General features: G+C 44.3%; 1 long non-coding RNA gene across 1 annotated transcript in view; it reads right to left on the bottom strand.

Annotated features, from left to right (window-relative positions):
- Positions 1-1164: 1164 nt before the first annotated feature.
- The window catches only part of LOC146864156 (uncharacterized), a 120950-nt gene continuing 115825 nt past the window's right edge, over positions 1165-6289 (bottom strand). Inside the window, exon 3 of the long non-coding RNA XR_014976614.1 lies at positions 1165-1475. This is a non-coding gene — a long non-coding RNA (uncharacterized LOC146864156). The remainder of the gene's footprint in view (positions 1476-6289) is intronic.

Raw genomic sequence — 6289 nt, 5'->3', positions numbered from 1 at the left:
GGTAGGCTGGTCTTGGGATTGAAAGTGCTGGGTTTGACCATATGTGGTGTTTTTTAAGCATGTAGGGTAGTGATGGGTATAGGGAGAGTGGGAGCAGTTTTTTTTGTTTTTTGTTTGCCTTAAAAGATCTGGGTTGGGGTGGAGAAGAGGTCCATTGGGTTTCGGAAGGGGGTTAGGTCAGGTTCTGGACAGGTGTTATTTCTTTTTTTCCGACATTGTGTTTTGCCTGCGGTAGTGAGGGATTTAGCATTGGGGGCTGGTGTTTTTGGGGTGGAAGGGACCTTTTGGCTTTGGGAGGGGATGCAGCCAGCTGTGGCAGAGAAGGGATCACGGGCAAAAGGGTAAGTGTTTTGGGAGACAGGGGAGGAGGTAAGACAAGGCATTGGGTGTTGGAGGTAGAGGGGTGTGAGGTGTTGATGTGCATGCTGTCCATCCTGTGTGTGCATCTCTGTGTGTATGATGTGTGTTTGGTTGGTCAATGATTCTGTTCCTTGCCAATGTGTCTGTGGGTGGTGGTGTGGGTGTGGTGCATAGGTGTGGGATGTCGCTAATGGCTGTCACTGGTGGTGTGGTGCATGGCTGCATGTCTGTAGTGATTGTGTCTGCTGGTGTGGTGGCTGGATCTATGTTTTTAGTGGCAGTGTCTGGGGATGTGATGCCTGACTGTATGCATGTAGTGGCTGTGTCTGCTGATGTGGTGTCTGGCTGTATGTTTGTAGTGGATGTATGTGGTGCAGTGGGCGTGGTGTCTGGGTGTATGTCACTGGATACAGTAGTGAGGGGCTCGGTGCCTGGTGAGTGGCTTTGTGCATGTCTTTTTCACGTTTCTGTTTCCGTGTGCAGCATGTGGATGTTGAGGTGGATCTGTGCTGATGTGCACATGTGCTTTGGGCAGGTATGGGAATAGGAATTGTGGATGGGGAAGAGCAGGAGGTAGGGTGGAAAGCGTGAATTAGTAGAAGGCTGCAGTGAGTGTGGAAGTCAGAGCCTGAAAAGTTCTCTGTGGGGCAGACATGTCAGCGTGATTGCCCTCCATATACGACACAATCTGCATGAACTGGGGACTTTGCACCTGGATGTCATTCAGCACTGCAGTCTGACCCACAGAGATCTGTCTCGGGGTGTCAATTTCCTCCACACTCAGGGCAGAAGGGAAGACGGGCATGGGGTGAAGTGCCTGGTGCAAAGGAGACCCCTCCCTTCTAAGGGGAGTGGGCCTGGACAGCTGGTTGGGTGGAGATGGAAGGGGAGTGATGAACAATTATGTTTTTGATGCAGGTCCATGAGGGTCCACCAGGGAGTGGCCACTGGAGTTCAACTGTGATGAAACGATGTGGTGTCTGGCTTCTCCATGGCACTCCCATCATCCTCAGGGCCACTGATTCCCTCTGTGTCACTTCCACAACAGGAACCACTCTGGCCAGTTGCTTCCCCAGCGGTCTTGGCTCTGTCTCCTCTACTGCCCTGGGTTGATGCTGAAATAATAGTAGAAATAGGTTCATTGCAATTGTGTGAATACGCTGGGCAAACATATCCTCACACAACACATTACTCAATTCCACAGATCACAACACGTGCAAGGATGACTACATTGGCTGTAACATTGGCAAGACACATGCATTAATGCTACATTACCTGTGCACAGTCACACATAATGGTGTCATAACCACAGTCTGCATGAACTGCATGTGTGACATTGTCCCAAATTCACCCTCATGTGTTTATCAGGAGATATCATCACTCTGTTAACCTAGGCCCCTGTAGCATACCATAGTTACCTGATGTCATGAAATGGGATGTCCACATGGAATGCATTACTACCTATCCACACAAGGCCCTGCAATCAGCAAATGGCCAAGTGCCCCTAACACACAACAAGTAGAAAAGCTGGCACCTTCTACAGCTATGTTGCAGCAACATGTGACTACCAAGAATAAGGTGACATGCAAGTGCCCATTCCACAATGTTCACACTTCCCAAGTGACACTTTCACATCTGTCCACGACAAAGTGACGCAGTTGTAAGCTGCACATGAGTAGCTTAGCTAGGTGTCACATGCAGTACAGAAGAGTAAAATGGAGACAATGTGGCTGCAAGAGGTGTGCGATTTCAGCACATAGAACCATTGAACATGAGTGCGCCTAGGAGCATCCCCAGTCAAGGTTGGTTCATGTGAGCACACCATTTTCACATTGCAAATGGAAATGCCATTAGAACACTGAAAGTGCATGAGGCTTAGGAAACATCCAGTCCATAAAGAGGTTTTACTTGTGTCCAAAAGGGAAGGGAATTTACTGTACCTTCCTTGTCTCCCAAACACAACGCATATGACAGCAACATGCCAGCTTGTCACTCCCTGATGCATATCACCAGCCAGTGAATGAACCTCCACAAATACACATCACCAGGCCCGTGGTATCGGACTCATTAAATATTTGATGTATCAGTTCACTGAAATATAGGGCGAGATTTGTGTTTAATAATGACTGTATTTCACTAGAAGTTCTCGCCACCTGCAATTCGAAGGTTTCAAACGCCGAAGTGAGAGCAACTTCTGATTGAAACAATAACGCTTTGATTCTGCTTAGTTGATTGAAATCTGTTTTAAAAGTTGGAATGGAAGGCCATAACGAACTATCAACACTCCCATGCGGATGGGGCAACAGGACGCTGTTGCAGCAAATGACTAACTGAGGAACCGATACCCCATGCGGGATTCCTGCCCACAGACCACAACGGTCCTGATTATTAAGGACAAGATAGCTTCCATTCGAAAGCAAAGTAAGACTGGGAATAACAGCGGGAACTGAAGTTCCTTTTAAGTAACAAACCAAATTAGGGGCAGAAACATTTCTGCCGCCTTCAATCTTTACATGTTGACAAACAAGGGAATGACCTGCAGTGAAGTTGCATTTCTCCCCTGTAATACGTAACTGACGGGGACCATGATTCGTGTATATAACTGCTCCCAAGAGGTTCATATCTACCAAACGGGAAGTATTTTACCGAAGCAGCGAACTGAAAAGTAGAGATAGGTAACGGAATAACCCAGTGTATTAACCAGACTGCGGATGGTGTTTCTGCTATTGTAAATGGAAGCTGTTCAAGTTTTTCTATGTGCAACATGGTATAACCAGCATCTTTAATAGCCATTGGTCGCTGTCTACTTGTCAAATCAAAGGGGAAGAACAAAGCAGTGGAATTGAGATAATGCAGGGAATGCTCCTGTTCTTACGTGTTTGGAGAGTCTAACTAAATTTCATGATGGCTCTAAGTTGACTCTGACCATGATATAATGGAGACATGTCATTGTGCACAACATCAATAACAGACAATACGATATTATATAAGGTATAAATGTGAGATGACAAGATATTAATACTGTTGTCTACTTCAGAAACTACTTTATCCAAATTATCTTGATTAATTTGGCGTAGACGTACTGCAGCTTCTATTTGTGACAATTTTAAAAAATTCATTATAAGCTGCATAAACAAATCATTTAGAATGGAGGGATTTTGGACCCAAAAGGAAATCAGACAAATTCATTTCTTCGAACAAGAGAGAAACATGTTGTTTTACAGCAGACAATGTGGAATGTTCTAACCATTGTTGACATACTTTACCCACGGAGTAATTGGTAATTGTGTTAGGGTGCATGGATTGTGAATATTGAGGATCAGGTCTATTTGTTTGGAACCCAGATGTGGAGTTTAAAAAACTAGCATGACAAACATTAATGTTCATCAGCCATTATAAACACCTTATAACTGCCATTAATTTAAAATTAAATGTACCTTTCTGTACCATACCATTTAGTTGGTCTTTAGTATAATTTGTATAAGATTGCCCATCATCAAAATGGGCAAAGGAGTGAATAGTAGGAGTATTCAAATCTTAAATTTTAGCCAATCCCAGACAAGAAGTTTGTTGGATTGTGTCATTTATAAAACGTATTTGTGTAGGTATGATACATGCACAAAACAGGGATTCTGTACCATGGACTTGCCAGGACTTAGTTCCCCAAATTGATTTTAAGTCAAGATTTTCCTCCCAATAATCATAGCCTTTCAGGGCTAGTTCCTCAATGAAGGACACTGTATAGATTAGCTTGGTTTGCGAAAAAATATATTTCTTTGAGCTAATAGGAACCAATTTAAAATAGTATGATTTCGGGTCCGAGGCATTATAAATGGTAAAATATGTATATTTCATCATTAGCTTTTTTGAGCTACACTGAGGTGGAGTTGGGCAATTATTCCATTGAGTTTAGTTACTATGGGGACACTGTCCACTCATTCTATGCAAAAGGTGATGTCCATAATGTTGATAACAAAACAAATCAGCATAGTTAGCAGTATTTAAATTTAAATCCACAAAATCAAAGACACCGAAATATTGCAATTCAGAAAACATGGAATTCATTGTGTCAACATCCCAATCATCCGAATGTAACCGTGGTTCAATGACATCACCCATGGAAACTCAGAACACATATGGTATCTGCAGGGTCTCCGTAGGACCTAATACATCGAATGGTACTTTATCTGATATCTGTGAGTGGGACCTCTGAAATATTAACAAGGGACTGGTCTCTTTTCATTTTATGTGAAGAAGAATGTGGTGCAAACACTCCGTCAACCAGTTCTGCAGCAGAACGTTCTGGGAGGTAATGGCCATTGATCAAAATGGAAAACACTGTCACAAATCCAATCCACATGAACCAAAATACCATTGATAACATGATCCCGTTATATATCCATGGTGGGATTAGATAAGTGCATTTTAACCAGGAGATGAAAACACAAATTCGTGCTGGTGGTGTGGACAAAACCAAAGACAACAAAGAACTGTCTGAAGAAAGATATCGTGATCAATGTAGTAACCAGAAGAACTCAGGTGGAATAATGGAGGCTGCGAGACTTGAATCTTGTATTGCAGCTGGGGTCTCGACTGAAGGATCAGAATAAACAGTGTCCATCACGGAATGTGAAGAAGGTGTAACAAGTACCAGGTCAACTGAAGACTCAACATCCCCCTCCTGCAGCTGGAGAGAATCTGTATATGAACGCCTCAAGGCATACTATTTGGTATTGGCCATACGATGTAGCTTGACATGTTCAATGAACATGAAGCGATTATCTTTGTATCCTGGAAGTGGAGGTAAAATCACAGTTCGGAGAGAGCAAGCACTGGAACAGGAGCACGGTAGGAGGAACCAAACTCTTTCTTGATCGCTACCTTTCACAAAATCTCCAACTATAGGATACCAACCAGCCACGGGAATCTGAACAGCTGCATCGGATTGTAGCGAAGAAGGCAAATGACCTTTTGCCAGAGTATCACAATATTTTTGTAAATCCTGTAAAACAGCACAGTTGTTATCAAAGGTAGTGGCTGCCGACAAAGCATTTAGACCCCCAAGGTCCAGAACATGCATCTTGAAGCCACAGAGCATTTCATAAGGTGGTTCCCTCCCAGAGATCTTTTGGGTATTTTATTAAGCACTCGCTGACCCCTATATGGATTAATGAACCAGCCATGACCTATTCCTAATACCCTTGCTGTAAAAGACTGCTTTAAGTCACAGCTCATCCACTCCTATATGGAGACGATAAATGCACCTGCACCTCCATTGACGTCATTAAGTCATGGTACAAGGTGAAAGGCGGACCCTGGTCCAAATGGAAAGTGCCACAGGCACATGTTCTAACAAAGGTCTGCAAATCTCTAATAACAGTTCAAGCGTCAGTCAAGTGCTGTTGCCAGATTCAAAGGAATCTAGAGCAAGAATCAACTGCAACCAAATATATTTGAATGCATTATTTAAAACAAGGATACCGCAATGATCAAGATAAATACAGCCAAACATCTGATTTTAAATATATAGATGTGTCTCAGGTAGACGAACTCACCACAGCGACCATGAGGAACTCCCACTCAGGAGCACCCATGGACCCCTGCCCTCCGCACATCTACCACAGGGCCACAGCCGCCATCGCACCTGAACTAAGGGACCATCAACGCCACCTTCGAATCCGGTATTTTCCCAGACGACTGGAAGCGGGCAGTAGTCAAACCCCTCCTCAAGAAGCCCACGGCCGACCCGACAGACCTGAAGAACTACCGGCCCATCTCGTAAACACCCAGCTGAAGGCCTTTATCTAAGAGATCTCCATCCTAGACGCCTCCCAGTCCGGGTTCCGCAGCAACCATTGCACCGAGACTGTCCTCCTAACCGCCACCGATGACATCCGCGTGCTCCTCGACCAGGGACACACTGCGGCCC

This window comes from Triturus cristatus, chromosome 2_1 (assembly GCF_964204655.1).
Source record: "Triturus cristatus chromosome 2_1, aTriCri1.1, whole genome shotgun sequence".
In the NCBI taxonomy this organism is placed as follows: domain Eukaryota; kingdom Metazoa; phylum Chordata; class Amphibia; order Caudata; family Salamandridae; genus Triturus; species Triturus cristatus.
Note: the sequence above shows the minus strand (reverse complement) of the source record. Positions and strands in the feature narration are given on the sequence as shown.